The sequence below is a fragment of the Triturus cristatus genome, chromosome 5_1, assembly GCF_964204655.1.
Source record: "Triturus cristatus chromosome 5_1, aTriCri1.1, whole genome shotgun sequence".
Lineage (NCBI taxonomy): Eukaryota > Metazoa > Chordata > Amphibia > Caudata > Salamandridae > Triturus > Triturus cristatus.
In genome coordinates, this window is record NC_140587.1 from 297,771,455 (window position 1) to 297,792,069 (window position 20,615).

The following is a 20,615-nucleotide window of genomic DNA, read 5'->3' on the forward strand; positions in this document are numbered from 1 at the left end:
AAGCTAGCAAGCTTAATGTACGTTAGATAAATGGAATCGCTTCTTTGCTGGTCAAGGACGAAGAATTCAAATTCAAAGCAACTACAAGGATCTCCCAACCCGTTAAGTAACCTCTTGAGAACAGTGTCCCACTCCTTACCGGCGACTGAGGAGAGCCATCCGGGGTCCGCCGACTCCAGAGAAACAAACTTCCTCGCCTGGCTTACGGAGACATGCTGCAACACTGTAGCGAGGCACGGGGGGCGTGACCAGATTACTCCTTCCGAGTCACGTAGTATCACAAAAGTGATATCCGGCCAAACACGAACACGCCGCTTGACTGGAAGAGGGTCCAAAAATCCGGAGTTCAGCCGATATCCGGAAGAGATTGTATAAAGACAAAATCCTGAACTCCCCAATACAACAAAGGGAGCTGAAGGCAGGTAAGGACCTCTTCACCATGCACAATGCTGACGTCCAAGAGTAAAGACAGCAAACGATTCCAAATTTTCAATTCTGACGTTTAATTCATTAGTCAGACAAGTGTCCGCCTCAGACGCGTTTCGATCGCCTCCGCGATCTTGATCACCTGACGCGCTGGTGCCGGACCATCCAATTTAAAATCAGATTCACCCAATCATGATGCTCAGTGTTAATAGACATAACTGAAATACTACAACTTAGAGTATGTTTCCTTAAAGAAATGCCGTCAATCAGTCAGAAACAAAAGTGACCGGGTTAATGAATCAAATTAATACATAAAATGCAACAAAGCAGTTCATAGCAAATGAAATACAGGGCAAGTGCCCCTAAGTGCTGGAATGCTAATTTTCAAATCATAACCACGGCCTACATGTTTCAGAAAGAAGCAACACCAATAATTCATTTTTTAGATCTAAATATAACACACTCTAATAAAAGAAAGTGAAGAAAAAATTAAAAGTTAAAAAGCATAAATGGGGAAAAAATGTTTATTAAATACAAAAAAGGAAGTGAGAAAAAAAGACTCAAGCAAGAAGCATTGGAGTGAATACTCAAACTGTAAGAAACTGCCAGTAACAAAGAAACCGCTGATTAAATATATATATATAATTCTAGAGAGGTAAAATGTACCATTCCTAATCTAGTCAGTGCAACAGTAGGGAAAGCGTTGGATTACAAAGGGGTCAAGTTTACTATTCCCACTCCAGTCAATGCATCAGTAGAGAAATGGTTGGATTATGGGGGGGTAAAATGTACTATTCCCACTCCAGTCAATGCAACAGTGGGGAAACTGTTGGATTGCGGAGGGGTAAAATTAATTATTCCCAATCCTGTCAGTGCAACAGTAGGAACTGTGTTAGATTGCAGCGAGGTAAAATATACTATTCTAACTCCAGTCAGTGCAACAGTAGGGAAAGTGTTGAAGTGCAAAGGGGTAAAATATACTACCCCCACTGCACTCTGTGCAACTTTAGAAACAGACTAATTCACTTCAAGAAAATAAAATATTTGTAAAACTGTACTAAATAACCAAAAACATAAATATTTACATATAATTTTGGTTAAAAAATAAGCGATTTACAAATTTATTACAATGTTTATTACATATTATACATTAATACAAATATTATTATCACAAAAGATAAGCAAAGGCAAATATCATCAGTGATCTCAGGCTCAATTTTTCATGGTCCCATTGCCTAGAAGCCACAACTATTAGAAAAGGAACATCCACTATATTGTTTTATTTCTGGACCATATTCAGACAATCCAATGTTGACAAATATAACAATGATGAACAAAAAATTAGATTCAGTTGTCAGGAGTCTAAAGAATGCATCCAGTATCCAACTTTTATTGATTTTTCAATAAATTAAATTTTCCACTCAGCCCAGCCAATGCGTTTTGTCCTCTATGGACTTCATCAGGGTTGTGCTTTCCAAATGTGTGTGACTTTTAAATAGCAAGAAGTATAGCCTCCTGTTCCAGTGTCTTTACGGGTAATACATTTCTTTTCGGTGGTGTGGTGCCCCCTAAATCATCTTCCTCCTTTGTGCGTCAGGGCTCGAGTGTCACGGGAAAATGCCTCTCCGCGACACTCCTGCCCTGAAGTCCATAGAGGATGAAGCGCTTTGGCTGGGCTGATTGAAAAACTGAATGTATTGAAAAATCAATAAAAGTAGGATACTGGATGGATTCTTAAGACTCCTGACAACTGAATTTCATTTTTTGTTCATCATTCTCATATTTGTTAACATTGGATTGCCTGAATTTGGGCCGGAAACAAAACAATATAGTGGACGCTCCTTTTGTAATTGTTACAAATATTATTATAATTAAAATACCAAACTTAGGACCTATTATACCCAACTAAACATCCCTGCAACATGTGGCAGGCCCCGCATGGAGCCTGCTACATAGTGCAGGGATTTTTTTAAATGTGTTTCTTTTCTATTGGGGCAGGTGCTGCAACCCACAGCTCACTCTGCAATTGAAAATATACACATTGCGGTCGCTGTGAAAGCAGTTGCATCGTAATGTGGGCAGCGAGACTGCCGACTTCTAGTCGGGTGGTCCTGCTTCCACCACAGTACGGGTTGGACAAGAGTCTGACCGGCATTGTAATCAGGCCCTTTATTCTCAAAATAATAACAACCAATAAATAAAATTGTATTTACAATTAAAAGCACAACACAATCAACACATACTATAATAAGTAACATAATTAAAAAAAAATAACTATTTTATAATTTCTTATTACTTAAATAACTTTCTACCCTATACCTCTACAATCTGCACAACACAAATCTAAAATGTCTTTTTTAAATGATAATAATAACACATTTTACATAATTAATAATAAAGATATTAATAATAATTAACTCAAAGTAAAATAATTATTTTTAATTACCTTCCCACCCTTCTTCTGTACAAAACCAACCCATACCAAATATATAACTAAAAGAAATCTTAATTACATCATTTAAATCATTAATTATCAATGAAACAATTAATATTAGTAACTATCTAATAATAAATTAATTGTATTTCATTGACTTTCCACACTTTACCCCTGCAAATACAACTCACACTTAATATATAACTAAAACAATATCTTAATTATATAATTTACATCATTAATTGTCAATTAAATAATTATAATAAATTAACATTTATGAATAAATATTATAATGAATTTCCTACACACCCTTTACCCATACAAAATCCACAACCCACACCAATACAAATGTATTGTATGATTTACATAATTAATTATCAATTAAATAATTAATTAAAATAATAAATAATTATTAATTAATTATAATTAATTTACTTCTCACCCTATACCCCTACAAAACCCACAATCCGCACCTGAAACTTAACTTAAAAAAATAACTTATACAATTAACATAAATAATTATTAATTAAATAATTAATACTAATAAAAATGAAGTATTAATTAATTTTAATTAATTTTCTTCCCACTCTTTACCCCTACAGAACACACACCTTGCACTTGAAACTTAACTCAACAAAAAAATGGATTATAGAATTAACATAAATAATTATCAATTAAATAATTAATATCAATTAAAAATTAATTATCAATTAATTATTATTAATTTACTTCCCACCCTGTACCCCTATAAACCCCACAACCCGCTACGGGACTAAAAATTGCAAAAAATGTAATTAAATTTAAGAACTACTAAAAATATACAAACTATATTAAAAAACATTAGCAACAATTATACAAACAATTTATGACATATACAATTAAGATATATACTAAAATACATAAAATAAACGATATTATTGAAAACTGATATTTTTGTAAACAATATTAACAACATAGATGTTTTTGTAAATGATAATAATGATTCCGATATTGTTAAAATCAATAGTACCTTAAAATCGATATTCTTGCACATGATATTTCTGTATGACGATATTTCAAATTCAATATTTATGTATCTCGATATTTAAATTTCAATTTTTTTCCTAAATACTCTGTTGCTTAACAGATGAGGAAGTAGTTAATCAACGCCTGTGAGGCATGAACCAGGGAATGCTGGATGTACTCTCGGTTCTCGAGGTGGAGAAAGCGCCAGATGTCAGATGGACCATGGTCCTCCCATATATCCTTCAGTATCGCTCAGTCTCTGAAGTGTATAACATCAGACATTTCCAGAGAGAAAAAGAATGGAGACAGTAAGATGAATGAAAAACGAAAGACCAAAGTACCATCACAAAAGGAGAAAACAGGAACCTGCAAGCATGAGGTAAAGATTCAGCGAGTGTGAGGTATTGGATTAGGGATGCATGAGGTGGATTGAAGACTGCACAGCCTAGGCATTCTGTGTGCAGACATTTAATTGCACTAGCTGCAAACTTCTAAGCAGAGCTTTGGGTGCTCATTTTTTTACAAATGAACCACTGCTTCAAAGCCAACAGTGATATTCTACTTTGTCCCCCACGTTTGGGATACAGATTGATCCATCCAAATTTCTCCACTTATATTCAGTTATATTTGTCTACATTCTGCTGGTGCCTGCACTACTTTCCTCTCTTGGCCACACGTTCCCAGAGCTTCCCATTGAGCCTTGCTTGTTCAGTGTAGGGATTCTAATGGTGAGTTTAATTTATGGATCCATCTTTCTCTGGTGCTAATGAACAATGTTTTTTTTCAATATTGTTGCATAGTCCAGGTAGTTCAAGAGCTGCCAATTGTACTCCGGTTTTATGCTCAAGGCCAGTTTATTGGGGTTGCAGGTGTTAAATGCAGCTACTAATTCTTATTATTGTCCAGTTTCTCGTATACTGAGATTTGTCTTGTAATTTATACCAAAACCTCATGGCCCAGTTCAGGGTACGGAAAACAAGTTCAAATAAAAATAGTGGTAATAAAAATATTGTTTGTTGGAGAACTAATGCCCAAGGTCATGATGTTGCTGCTTCATCCTCTTCCTTGACATCTGTCTTTGCTCTGACCTATAAAATGTATTTTTCTATAAAAGCCACTTCTGAGATTAGTGTTGTTATTCAATAGAACCTGAAAAATATCCCGACAAGATGGGGCAGCTGCACTTAGAGATCTCTACAATGTTTTCCTCCCTGAAGCACAGGTCAGAACCAGGATTTAGCTAAAGCAGCATTGAAATCCAAGATGAAAAGTGTATCCTGTGGAGTATTCTAGAAATCTTCATATCACTGATCCAGTTCAATTGACAGCTATCCCCTTGGCCAGGTAATTCATTGTATGCAAAAGATACTCAGTCCCATCTTCAGTTAGAGAATAATATGTCTAGCTAATACAGTAGAAGGGGAATTTCTGATCTATGTGCCCTTTTCTTGTTAAGAAAATAAAACTCTGTGGCAAAAATAGGAGTCATTGTGCAGAGTAATCCAAAGAAACACAACATACCCGTAGAATGTTTCAGCTCAAAGCAGAAGCCCTGACCTGGTGCCTTATGCCATTCATGTCTCTCCTTCTGTTCCACCTAAAGGCAGAAATCATGGGACCATATTTCAGCTGAATGTGCCCAAAATGTTACTCTGTTGGCTGTAACTAACCTCTTAGTGGAAGTTACTAGATCAGTGTTTCTTAACCTGTGGTCCATGGAAGCCTGGAGGGGGTTAGTGAAGCCTTCTCATAGAGTCATAGACTGCTTGCAAAATAAAACAATACAAGATTAAAAAAGTAATGAGGCACACAAAAATGAAAGGTTACAAATATTAAAATGTTCTGTAAATGTGAATGATTTTGAAATTTGAGGCAAACAATTAAGTTGGTATCCTTACCATGATTTGTGGTAGCAGTGCAAGTATAGTAAAAAGAATCTAGTATGGATTATTAGTGGCCTCAATTATATCACTGGTATGTGAGGACGAAAAGAGAGCGTGCATTAAGCACAAAAAGGACAAAGGGATATACTATAGTTTATTGTATTGTTTCAAAATTGAGGAATAAAACTGCACTGTGAAACGCTCTCACATTCCCATTGAAACTAAAACGTTGATTTTAATTTATTTTTGCTTGTGAGTTAAAAGCAGAAGCCCTGACCTGGAGCCCAATGCCATTCATGTCTCTCCTTCAGCTCCCACGTAAAGGCAGAAATCAAGGGACCACATTTCACTCAATCAATCAATCAACATTTGTAGAGCACAGCACTGTCACCCCTGGGAGTAACTGGGCGCCGGGGCGCGAGGTCTCCACCGAAAAAGCCAGGTCTTGAGGAAATGGCAGGAAGAGGGAAGAAATGAGCAGAAAAAGGCAAAACAGAGGATAGGAAAACGGGCGAGCAGAGAAGGCAAAACAGAGCAGAAGAGTGCAAAACAGAGAGCAGAAAACGAGCAGGAAATGCCAAACAGAGGGCAGAAAAACAAGCAGAAAAGGAAAAACAGAGCAGAAGAGGGCAAAACCGGAAAATGAGCAGAAAAGGAAAAACAGTGGGTAGAAAAGGGAGCAGAAAAGGCAAAAAAGAGCATGAAACGAGCAGAGGAGGCACAAACAGAGGGCAGCAGGTAGACAGGCAACAGCGGGTAGCGGCCTGCGGGCAAGCTGGACAGAACTGTCGCAGGGGGAGCTGGAACGAGGAAATTTCAGCCAAATGTGCTCAAACTATTACTTTGTTTGCTACAACTAGTCACTAATCATGGAACTCTTGAATAACTGCGTCTAAGGGCCTCATTACGAGTTTGGCGGTGCGGCGACAGGATCACCGCACCACCAAACCTATGCATGAACAGCCCGCCAGTTTTCTCGTGTCTGGTGGGTGGTTCTTTGGCGATCCCAGGGCATTGCCTGTGAAATAGGCACCGCATTGGAAACATCAAAGTCAGTACCTGCACGACATGGACTGCTGCACTCCATGCAGTGCAGGTACTGGATTGCATGCACACAGGGGAGCACACCATGTGCCCTCTCCCCCCGGCATGTATCCCCAGGCCTTGAGGCAACAGGGGCCCTGTAGGGCCCAATTTGTTTTCTCTCAGCCACAGTTTTCATGGAGGAGTAACCGCCATGAAAACTATGGCAGAGAGGAAACTTGTAATATGCTTGGCAGGACGGCGGCATTCCTGCCAAACATATTGCAGCCTTAAGACCGGTGCATCAGCGCCCTGGCAGTTGCGGTGGCCCCAGAGCGGTCCAAATGCCTGAGCCATAATAAGGTGGTCTGAAGACTGCCACCGCCATGCCCCCACGAGTCTGGTGGTCCAAGGACCGGCAGACTCCTAATCAGCCCCTTAATGTGCACACGTGCTGCCTACCTGAAAGACATTGCAGGGTATGAGAGTGCAAAATCACTCAGTGTGAATGTGCAAAAACATAACCAAACACAAAGAACTGAAAGTTGCTTGGCTGCTCCTTCTGGAATACAAGATAAAATTAAAATGGATAGGAACCATTCACAATACCTTGGTAGGCAATAGACCAGAATGTCTACCCAAGACAGATTAGGTGATGAAATTCACACAATACTGGGTCTACAAAGGGAAACAAGAGAAAAGGGTTCTTCATTTATATGGGGGAACCAAAGCTTTGATGGACCCTCTGAATCTGATGTTGTCCGAAATGAATAGTATCTGGGAATACAATAATGCCCTTTTCAAGGAAGAAGGCCTATTGTACCCCAAAGCCCCACTTTAGTATAATGAAACTATTACCATTGATAAAGTACCGTTCATATAGACAAACTAGAAAGATAAGAGACATCTGTTGGAAGACCGTTGATCAAGACCTTTTCGAAACTCATAGAGGAATACAATCCACCAAAATTGCACTTTTTGAGGTACATTCAAATGCGACAATGCCTCCAGATACAACAGAAGTCTTGCAAATAGATCAACAATCCTTCCTCACGCCATTCTTATTAAGGCAATTGGATCACTATAAGAAACTGATCACAGGGTTTATGACCTCCTGAAAATCAAGCTCTTCTCTGACCCACTGGAACAACTCCTCCTTCACATGGCCACAATCACAATACTCGCCCTACGATTGGGCCCAACTTATACAAAACACACAACAGTTTAGGATGAAGTTCAACTATTTTAAGATCCTCCATGACTGGCACTGGTCCTCTGAAAAACTTTACAGAGCAACATTAGCACCTACATCTATTTATTTATTTTTCACATTTATAGAGCGCACTGTTACCCGGAGGTGTCCTGGCGCTGATTGCCAAAGTGTGAAGGCCGAGAGATTACTGTGTGAAGAGCCACGTCTTAAGCGCTCTCCTGAAAGACAGGAGGTCGGGCAGTTGTCTGAGGTTCAGTGGCAGTGCATTTCATGCCTTTGCTGCACCCAAGGAGAAGCTCCTACCTCCCCATCGAGCCTTCCTAACTCTGGGGACAACTACCAGGCTCTGCTCAGCTGACCTCAACAATCTCGTCGGTTTGTGCCATTGGAAAAGTTGGGTCATGCAATGGGGCCCTAAGCCATGCAAAGCTTTAAATGTTACGCATAGTGATTTGAAAGTAATTCTTTTGCGAACCGGTAGCCAATGTAGCTTCGCCAAATCCCGCGATACCGAGGCAAATTTGGGTGTGCCTGTAATCAGATGAGCTGCTGCATTTTGCAGAGTTTGGAGCCTATTGAGGAGCCCCTTTTGGGCATTCAGCAGTAGGCTGTTGCAATAGTCCAGACGGGACAACACCAATCCTGTCACCACTGTCTTCTTGTGCTCGTTGGCAAGAAACGGCAGCACTTTCCGGATGGTTTTTAGAACGAAATGGCTGCTGCTGAAGATCTAATCAGCTGGATTGTGCCGTCCTACACATTGATTGGTCTTTCCCTAGAATTCAGTCTTATTAGTCACAAGTATGGCTTGTAATTAAGAAAGTTTATGGTCTCACCATTGTCCCTTCGGCAGATCTCGCTATGCTGCAGGACATTCAAGAAGTGCCGGCTTGAACGACCATGTAAAACAATGGATGGGCACCCCTCTTGCATCGACAAATCTCTAACTCCTCAAGAGCTGGTCGAAACCAGAGGCACACACCCTTGATATGGTTAAAGAACATGGCGACAACAGCAGAGCATGAACACCTTCTTTATAGGTTAAATGATCAAACAACGTTTCATGGCTATCTGGGGACTCTTCTTAAGTTGATGCAGAATTGACATTGTGCTTTCCTCAAGGTGACATGTTGGTTGACTTCTGTAGATTGCAAAACACACAAGATGATGGACGGAATGCTGCACATTGGCAAAACATTCACCCCCAGTCACAGATCTGGGTTTAATCCATCGTTATTTTGCTCACCACACCACCCCAGTTCAGACATGGCCATATGCAAACCAGTCTTGACCCTGTGCCTCATGGGAACAGTCGAGCCCGAACTGCCAAGCCATGTCTTCCCTGGACCGGAATCAAGCATCCTAGGACCGGTTTCGGGGTTTCACCCCTCTTCAGCCAGGATAGCTTGACTCCAGTGGCGTAGTGAGCACGGGACCCACTTCTGGGCATACCCTTCCCACATAGGGCGAACAGCAAAACACACAAGATGATGGACGAAATGTTGCACATTGGCAAAACATTCACCCCCAGTCACAGATCTTGGTTTAATCCATCGTAATTTTGCTCACCACGCCACCCCTGTTCAGACATGGCCATATGCAAATGACTCTTGACCCATGGCCATATGCAAATGAGTCTTGACCCTGTGCCTCATGGGAACAGTCCAGCCCGAACTGCCAAGCCATGTCTTCCCTGGACCGGAATCAAGCATCCTAGGACTGGTTTCGGGATTTCACCCCTCTTCAGCCAGGATAGCTTGACTCCAGTGGCGTAGTGAGCACGGGACACACGTCTGGTCATACCCTTCCCACATAGGATGAACAACAAAACAAACAAGATGATGGACGGAATGTTGCACATTGGCAAAACATTCACCCCCAGTCACAGATCTGGGTTTAATCCATCGTTCACCACGCCACCCCAGTTCAGACATGGCCATATGCAAATCAGTCTAGACCCGGTGCCTCATGGGAACAGTCCAGCCCGAACTGCCAAGCCATGTCTTCCCTGGACCGGAATCAAGCATCCTAGGACCGGTTTCACCCCTCTTCAGCCAGGATACCTTGACTCCAGTGGCGTAGTGAGCACGGGACCCACGTCTGGGCATACCCTTCCCACATAGGGCGAACAGCAAAACACACAAGATGATGGACGGAATGTTGCACATTGGCAAAACATTCACCCCCAGTCACAGATCTGGGTTTGATCCATCGTTATTTTGCTCACCATGCCACCCCAGTTCAGACATGGCCATATGCAAATCAGTCTTGACCCTGTGCCTCATGGGAACAGTCCAGCCCGAACTGCCAAGCCATGTCTTCCCTGGACCGGAATCAAGCATCCTAGGACCGGTTTCGCGGTTTTGTTTTTGCATGACTTCTGTAGATGTACACAATCATATAGTATACTGTCCGAATAGCCCCCTGTAAACTTTAAGGTTTACAATGTCGAGAAATATATTGCCTTTTCTGTAGGTGAGTAACTGATTCACACTTCTTTTCCTCTTGCAAAGACTTGAGAAGTATTTCTCATAAATGCCGTGTGGCATTGCTCTATGATAAAATGTGTACATTTACATTACACTTTCTTGCACCTTCCTCAAGCACCTATTATCTTACTTAATGTATGCATCAATAAAATATATGTAAGCACAAACAAGGCTAGGCCATCAGGTTACGAAGTCCCTTCCTCTGGGATGCCCAGTACCACTTTCAAGTACACAGTCCTTTGCCCTTTAAAAGACACCCAAGAGCTGCGCCTTTGAGGACAACCTCTGATATGTGGTCCCAGCCCTGCTAGAAGACACAGGGACCAGTCACCTACCGGGGACTGACCCATGTACCCGTGGCTCACTTTCCTTAGGTGCCTCTGTGTCTTTAATCCATCTGTGTCCCTTACTTACCTTACTAGAGGTAGGCACTGCCAATGCCACCGAGCCCTTTTCACCCGCTACATGGTGTGACTCGTTCCTTACAAACACACGCAAATTCTCCTCTACTTTAACCCCTCCATCGTTCCTTAAGGGGTCCTGCACTTTACAGTCAGCCGCTCACTCTATAATGCACATATGTAATCAGCATACTGTATTATGCGCTGCACTGTGGGCCCTGTTCTAAATTCTAACCAATCACCGGTGGCATTGGGACTGAAACACAGGGACATACATTTGCTAAGGTCACATGCTATGGGCACGCATATTACAAAACCTATTTGTAGGAACAGGAAGCAATGCAATTCACGGCACAGGCGGTCTGATTTCAGTCTCCGAACAGCTTCCCTATTTTTCTCGGATAAATCGTTTCTGTCAGTTTCAGTCGCTGCGGGGAGCAACAGGGACGGAACACGAGTTCTCAGCAGATGGTTTTCACGCATTCTTAACTGCAGTTTTCGAGAGAGCGGCGGGCACTCAAGAGTGACTGCATAAATAGCTGTGCTTGATTTAACTGCTAAACACAAGAACAGTCACAGTTAAAATGGCTCGACATAAAAAAAAAACAGTTCTTTCCGTTTTACTTTACTGAGATATTTATGCACAGAAATTTGGATATAAAAATGTTTGTGAAATGTGATACAAGCTGGCTGACTATCTGATACTTAATCGGGGTAACAAGACACCTGCCCATCGAATATGTTCATCTCCATGTTTGTGTGACACCTTTGCATTATAAAATGGACGTCTAATCATTTAATGTATTTTTATTTTAAATTATTTCCCCTCAAAAGGACAAAAAAACGGAAAATTACAATGTAACTAATAAACTGAGCTGAAACTAATGGCGCGTCCTCGAGAACATCATAACACTGAATGGAGAATAGCCGTCCTGTAGAACAACCTATAAATAATAAGCATTGGCAAAGACAATAGTTTTTGTTAGAAAGACTCATCTGGCAGAGGATATTTCAGCTTGTGTTTATGTGCTGCAGGGTTTCTTCTGTGCTCCTTGTATTACTACCCGTTTAAGTACAGAAAAATCTGCCATTTGCTTCCCTTTTTAGCTTAATCAGGGCTGAGTGATTTTGATGGTGGTTGGCGTTTGCAGCTAGGAGGAGCATTAGTGATTGCCTTATAATTCATTCTTCAGGGATTAGCAGAAGACACAGACGTGGCCTCAGAAGAGGATCAAAGCCCTCATTCTCCATGCCACTCTTTTGGTGCTTCTCCGAAGACATCCCTGTATGCTCATGATGCGTACAGTATATACCATGGTAAATTAACAATAGCATATTTCAAATTCCTGGATGTGCACCACTTATAGAACCAATCACGTCATCCTGGAACCCAAAGCTGCAGTCAGCCTTGTAAAGGCAGGCACCATGTCAGAGTCAGGCAGTTTGTTTAACTGCAGCCTCCAGCTTGCATAGTGAAACATATACAGTGTGAATTTTCGCAGCATCTGCAGGCCCACCCATATGGAGCAGGACTCACTTTCCATAAAGACATGTGAGATCACACCTTAACAGCATGAAGGCAAAGTTCGGATGGGACAACACTGTTCGACATTGCTATTGAGACAGAAAAAAATCAGTACCAGTGTTGTGGGGGACAGCTCTTTATTGTAGCGTGCCCTACGCAGGCCCTTAGGTGAGGCCTAGTCGGTTGCAGTGCTGCACTGCACAGAACAAGCGTGCACTCATTGATACTGTGTGAGCGAAGGCCTCGAGCGACCTTACACTCCTTTATTTATCTCCTCGGGCCGGCTCAGGGAGTGATGTGAAGGGTGTATTGTGGGGTAGAGGTAGGGTGGCTCTCTTTACATCACTCCCATTCTTTATAAAGTTCACACCTGGTACAGTTCAAGGGGATGGCTGTGTCGAACACACAAAGTCTTGCAACATTCGGCTGGGGGCAGGGTCCATCCGGAGACCATACTTCTGGCTCCAGGAGATGTTTCTGGGTCCACATTCTTCAGGTCCTCAGCCCTGGTGTGTCTCTACGGGGCTTCCATTGTGCTTAGGCTGTTTTCAGGAGATTGCCTCACTGCAGGTAATCCTGTATGTACTTCCCCTTCCCTGGATAGAGGGATCATCACGGTGGTATCTGGTGCTCTAGTTGTGTCCTCGGCTTCATTCTCCCCGTCATTGGGGGCATACACTACTTCCTTGAACCAGGAGATGTTTCTTGTGACTGTGCGTTGACCCCTCTGCGCAGTCACCATGGTATCATCCATCCTGACCATTGTCTAGATAGTGGGTTCATACGGGGTTCTGACCTTTCAACCCAGGTATCTGTCCTTGATGATGACTATGGATCTCACTTGCAGTGATGAATTTCACACCCTCCAACGGATAGAGGCCTTACGGTTGGTGATCACTCGCTTGCCCTCTATTACAATGTAAGTCGCCCGCCACTCTGGAACTTTCGGGGTGCAGTCTCGTGCAGGTTTCCAAAATAACAGTTGGGCTAGAGTACAGTTGGTTGTGCTGTGTCGCGTCTGGCGGTAAGCATTTAAGAATTGGCGTAAACATATCCCCGCAAACTTACTATGGTTTACCCAGATCCAGAGGGGCCGTTTCAGAGTCCTCATGAATCTCTCCACCTCCCCATTGGCTTGCGGCCATTGCAGTGTGATCTTTCTGTGTTTGATGGCGAGGGAGGGGAGGTATTCTTGAAATTCATGTCCTTGGAATGGTGGCCCATTGTCTGACTTCACCTCATCTGGTAGCTCAAATACTACAAATGCCCTGTCCAGCACTGTTTTGACATTTGCAAATGCTGTTGATGGCACCATTTCAACTACCAGAAACTTAGTGTGGAGTCTATCATGACTGCGGTATTCTGTCCATCGGAGAAGCTACCGAAGTTGATTCTGATTTTGGACCATGGTTCCTGGCGAGGGTCTACTGTTATCACTGGTGTGAGCAACTGGTCTCCGCTGGTGATGGCACAGGAGTGACAAATCCGCACTGCCTCATTGAGGAGGGCATCCATTACGGGGAACCACAACTTACTGCACTGCCAAGCTTTCGTCTTCGCAGCTCCTTGATGGTTCTTATGCACCCGATCAATTACTCGGTTCCATAGATCCTTTGGCACCACAATAAGCTGGCCCCTCAGCAGGAGGCCTTCTTGGCTTACGCTGAGCTCATTCCTGACCTCCCACAGTTGTTGTTGTGCTGCTTGATGTTCTGACGTCAGTGACCGGGATCCGTCTAGGAAACGCTGCCACTGCCTTTGAGTCAGGGCTTCATTGGTTCCCATCAGGTTCTCGTCCCATTCGGTTGCTTCTCTGATCTTGTCAATGATCAGCGCTCGGGGGCATGCATTCTCTATGACCATGTGTAATAATTCTGTCTTCTCCCCCTCCATGCTGCTTAGTACGTGTTCAGAAGGGACCTGGTGATGTGACATGTACTCGGCTGGGTTGTTGGTCTCTGTACGGTAGATCAGATCAAATGTATATGCTTGTAACTGTACTGCCCACCTCTCTATTCTGGGGGGGAGGGTACAGAAAGGTCACACCAGTGAAAAATGAAATGAGGGGTTTGTGGTCTGTAAATACCTTGAACTTCTGGCCACAGAGGTACAAGTGAAAATGCAGCAGGCCCATTTGATGGTGAGGGCATCCCTCTCTATCTGTGCGTAGTGCATTTCTGTGTCCGATAGCGCTTGACTGGTGTATGCTACAGATACCCACTCCTGGTTGGTGCATTCCAGCATGAGCGTAGCCCCCAGTCCCAAGTGGCTGGAATCAATGATCAGCTCTGTCTTTCTTTGGGGGTGGAAATATGCCACCTTGCCTAGGAGGGCGTTCTGGATTACTTTGAATGCTCTGTTGGCCTTTTTGTTCTAGTCCCAGGCCACTCCTGATCTGGTGAGGATGAGTAGAGGCTTGGATAAGGTGGCTAGGTTAGGAATGAACTTCCCACAGTATGTGGCCATGCCCAGTAAACTGAGCACCTACGTTGGGTTTTATGGGTTCGGGGCATTCCTGATGGCCGTGGCCTTCAGTCGGTCAAATTATAGGCCCTCTCTAGAGAAAATGTAGCTAAAGAATTCTTTTGAGTCTCAATAGAATGAGCAGTTGCTTTTCTGGAGTGTCAGACCACTGTCTGCTAAGCATTGCAGAGTGTTGTGCAGGTGAACATGATGTTCTTCTAAGGTGTCAGAGTATATCATCGCTCAAATTGATGACTTCGAGCAGCCCTGAGAGTATTTCTCTTATTGTATTTTAGAATATTTCTGCCATGGAGGAAACACCGAAGCTTACCCTCTGTATCGACAAAGCCCGATGTGAGTAGAAAAGGTTGTCATGTATCGGCTCTCAGGGGCCAGCTCCAGCTAGTGGTGCCAAGCATTGTGGTCCAACTTTGAGAACCATTTGGCTCCGTTGAGGTCAGCTAATATGTTGTTCATCATCGTGGTTATGTGGCATTCACGGTGAATGGCGTGATTGGGAAGTCTCATATCCACACATCACCATAAAGCACCCGGCTGCTTAGGCTTGGGTGCAATCACCAATGGAGACACCCATGGTGTGGGCCAGATACTTTTCCGATAACAACTAGATCTTCCAGCACCTGCGAATTGCGCTCAACTTGGGGTATCAGATGGAACGGGACGCTTTGATGCCTCAGTGTGGTGGGTTTGACTGAATGGTCTATATGTAGCTTTACTTGCTTGCCTTTAAGCTTTCCTAGACCCCTGAATATTGGTAGAAACGTGTCCATCATGGAATCAGCATGGGAATCATGCACTTGGTTGGCAAAGAACACCAGTTCTAAGTCCTTCGCGGTTTGACAGTTAGCAATGTGCCTTTTTTTCCTTCAGTCACGTGGAATTAGTTCTCGTGGTATGCGCCCCGTGAGTGACATTTACTTCAATGACTCCTCGGAGGGATAGTGGCTTGGTAGCTCCATAAGTGTTGTTTTTCGCCTTGGTGGGGAAAAGCTGTAGCCGCGGTGACAGGTTCTCACATTGATCAGAGTCCATGACGTGTACAGATGCCCATGTATCAATGAGCACCCTCACTGTGGTGTTGGTGACCTGCACTATGTACATTGGAGGCGTTCTTCTCTTGAGATCAGGCCTTCCTGCGAACAACATTACAAAGTCCTTCTCATCCTTCTCCTCTGCGTCGGCCTCATGTTCCCAGCAGCCAGGTCCTTCCTCTCTGGCAGTGTCTTCTAGGGACAGTTGCCAGAGTTTTGCCACTTTATTCCTTGGTCTACCGGTGTTATCACATTATCTTTCAATGCGGCACACTATCACATAGTGGTCCGCCTTCCCACAATTTGAACAGGTTCTCCCTTTCGCAGGCATATCCCAGGGGTTTTGTGCCCAAGGCCACAGTTGGCACAAGTCCCACTTTGTCTTGAACAAGTAAACTGGTGTGAAGAGCTTGGCCTTCGGTGGATTACCTCACCTCTTTCTATTTTGACGCTGGGATACCGGGCTGCCGTAGTATCAGTCGTCTGAGTACTGTTGACAGACACCCCTGAATGATTTGCGCTCTGATCTCCTTCCTCTGATCATAGAATATGCACCTGCTCGTTTCTCAGTCTTGCATAAAACATGTCTACTGACTCAATGTCTGATTGCGTAGATAATTGCAATTTGAATCGTTCAAAGTCTGGGTTGATTTTTGGGTTGAAGTGTTTGTTGAGCACTGTGACAGCCGCATCGAAATCCAGCATCATCTCCTGAATCTGGCAAGGTTTCAAAGAGTTTGTAGAGTTAAGCACCTTGGAAATGCATGAGTAAAGTCCTTTTGACAGCACCATCTTTTTCTCTGCTGCCTCGAAAGTAGTGTTTTAACCGCCCCAGCCATGAGCGCCACCTAGGTGCTGCTTGCACGGCATCAGCTATTTCGCTGAATGGTGGAAGTGGTGCCACTGAGGCATGTGAAAATTGGCTGGTGCTCAGGTGTGCCGGGGCTTGCTGCTGATCTTGGTCGCTCATAATGGCGTGTGTTACTCTCTCCAAAAAGTAGTCTTCAGATTAATGGCATCGGGTTGTGGGTCCCAAACAGTAAAGCTTGTGCCTTTGTGCTGCTGCGCCCTACTAATGTCTCTGGAGAAGTGTGTGTACTCTGAGATGACCGCAACCCTCCTTTGCATTGCTCTGTTTTCCTGACTTATGTGCATGTGTGATGAATGTTCACCCCCGTGGTTGTGCTGCGCCACCAAATTTTAGGTAGCTACCCTTCTTTTGTCAAGCCCACAGTCCAATGACTTACAGTTTAACTTCTGTTTGTTGATTGAACACGTACGGCATGCAGGAACAGGAGGTATGAGGCCGAGCCACGTGTCAGGCCACAAATACAACTGCAGTAGGTCGTTGAGGCCCACGGCATTGGTCACAGCTTTGGTGATCCAAAGTGGGAGTGCTGGTGCAAGGCAGTCGTGGGCGTAGCAGGCTGCAACGCTTGGCCCACACGAAGCGGAGTAGGCCTGGCAAGGTGTCTCCATCACGGTTGGGGCTGCAGCATGCTCAGCCACAGGAATGGCCAGCAGTGCTTGGGCTGGGCCACAGGGACACAGCCGCCAACAGGTAGGGCGACATTGGGCATTGAAGTGGCCGCGGTCTCATGTCAGTAGAGGATCGCGGCCAAGGGCAGCAACGGGTGCGTGCCACAGCTTGGACCAGCAAACAGGATGGCGGTCGAGGACTGGAGGTGACACAGGACAGGTGCCTCCAGCAGTGGTGGGATGCGGAGGGACAAACCACCACTCGTTACCAGTGTAGCGTGCCATACGCAGGCCATTAGGTGGGGCCTAGTCGGATGCGGCACTGCGCTGCACAGAAAAGACGTGCACTCAGTGATACTGTGTGAGTGAAGGCCTCGAGCGACCTTATTCCCCTTTATTGATCTACTGAGTGATGTGGAGGGTGTATCATGGGGTAGAGGGTGGCTTTATATAAGGTGCAGAAAGAAGAGAAATACTTTGAGGAATGCTGAAGGTTTACGAAGATTATTTTCTCTTTAGGGCACCAACATAGCAAGCTACCTCTGCATTGCAAAAAACAGAAGAGGGTCGATTTTACAGGAAGCCTGCAATATACCTGCTACCGCACCACAAGGTGATGAGTTCGACTTTTACTGTCTGGAGCAGACCTGAACATGATCTGTAGAACAAAAGTGATAGTAGCTTTCTCAAGCAGTCCAAAGTAGGAATGCCACTCTACTGAAAGGTGAGTAATCAGAGTGGGACTCAGGTATTGCTGCTGAGAAAATAACTCCCCTGTATACACAACTCTGCAAATGAAAGCCCTCGTACACCAATAGCACTACATACGTCATTGAATGACACTCCAAATGCACAGTGGCTTTAATGTGGGTTGTCCCAAAAAGTGAATGACACTACAAGTAAACGATGGCTGAAGGGGGCTAACCCAAATGCCCGTGGTATACATATGTATTATTATGTTTTGTTTATTAGTGCTCTGGGAAACATCTAAAGCTCTCATTAGGCCAGACCTAAAAACTAAAAGGCTCATCAAGGTGAAATTTAGGGCCGTATTACGATGTCGGTCGGAAACTAAACCTCCCGATTCCTTGTCGGATTTTGTTCTGACCGACTCGCGGTCGGAGGTTCCGACCGACCGATTATGATGATTTCGAACACCGTTCAGAAAGTCTCCCTTTGACTTCAATGGGAGCCTGCATTCAGATCGACAACACAGGCTCCCATTGAAAAAAAGGGGTGGTTGTGGAAAACCTTGCACCCTGTGGTGGGCACCCCATGGCGCCTGTCACACTGTGTATGGTTCTACAGGTAGCCCCAAAACCCCCAACCGGAGACCTCAGGATGAAGGGGGCCTGCTAGGGTCCCCCAAAGTCAGTTTCCGACAGCCTTTTTGTGTCAGACGGTCCGAGTCAGAAAGGCTGTCCGAATCCTATATCCTAATACGTCGGTCAGAAACGCGGTCAGTAGAGCTGTACGATTTGGCTTCAACCGACTCTGAGTTTCCAAATGCCGGTCGGAACCGATTCGGAACGACCGAACGGTTACCTTTCCATCGTAATCGGTCTGTCGGAAATATTTCCAACTCGGTCGGAAACAGGTTCTGATACGGTTTAGGAAAATCTGAATGCCTTTCAGAGCCTTTCCGACCGACACTGTAATCAGGCCCTCAGTGTGGAAAAGATGTTACATTTTAGGGGAGAAATTCTTATCTGGCATTCGCTTTACTTCTGTTGGTTGTGCATTGGAAAGCCGACAATAAAATTATTGTGACACAAAAAGATTGATGTAAAAAATACAGAGTTTCTATACCTATAATGTAACAAAATCATGTAGTACAAAAATATTGACAGTAAAAATATAGCAAATACAAAAATGTCGACTACTGGCATATAAGAATACAAACAATTATGGGCCGATTACAATGTTGGTCGGAGGCTCGGTTTGCAGTCCGACCTCCCGATTACGATGTTGGCGTTTGGAACATAAACCGGCTGGTCATTCCGACTTGGTTCCGCCTGGCTCTCAGGATTCATCCTGCCGGTCGGAACTGCACCGTAATCCCCTATGGATGGCGGTTCGGCCATCAGGATTACGATGTCGGTTTACCTCAGCCCCCTTGCCTCCGCAGCCTACGGTTGGTGGTCGAGGGGGTACCCCCTGTAAAACCCTGCACTGTGTGCAGTTATACACCCCCCCCCCCATTTTTCTATAGAAGCAGCCATTACGGCTGGTTTATGGCCATAACACAAGCTCCCATAGAGAAAAGTGAGTATGCGACCGAAAACTATTCGGTCCGATCGTAATCAGGCGGTCGGACCCGCCAAACGGAGGTCGGTCGGTCCTGAGACTGAGACGGTGTCAGTCGGAGGCAACTCCGGCTGACATCGTAATAAGCCCCATATTACTTATTAAAGAATAGAATTAACCATAATATCAATCAAACATATAGTTTAGGATTTGTTTAATAGAAATATATTTCCAATCAAATATATTTAATTAAGTAATTTATGTTGGATTTTATATTTAATACTTCTAAAAATGTTTCCATTGAAAACAAAAACATTTCTATAAATGTAGAAACCATCTGTAAAAATGAAAATATATGTATTATGTATTTAAATAACTATCTTGTTAACAAATTATTACATTTTTCCTATTTATATATATATTTTTTAAATAAACCATACCGTAGCTTACATTGTACATTATTTTAAAGTTGGCAAAACCTACAGAAATGCAGTTAAATTAAATTAAACTAATACATGTAAAATACAATTGAATGTATTCAAAATAAAAAGAATGCTCATATAAATAGGTATTGCTTTATAAAACAACAATTTGAAATAAAGATTTGTAAATCCAAAATTAATGTATTGGCTATTAAAACATTAAAACTTAGCATAAATATCATTTTACCAATATGCTAATATTGTAAACTGTTACACAAATAAGATAACCCTTTCATTTAAAATGTTTTAAATAAATGGGAAAGAATAAAACAAAACACTATCACTTTAATGTACTAATTCCAGTTCTAGAAACATTTAAGGAAACACATCACTTGCGTGGGATTCAAATTTACCATTTAAAATCCAGTCTCACAAACATTGTGGGAAATATATAACTAATGGGAGTCTAATTTACTATTCTAGCTAGATAAATTGTGGAGAATGCATTTACTGGTAGGCATGGGGTGGTACATTTACTATTTCAAATCCAATC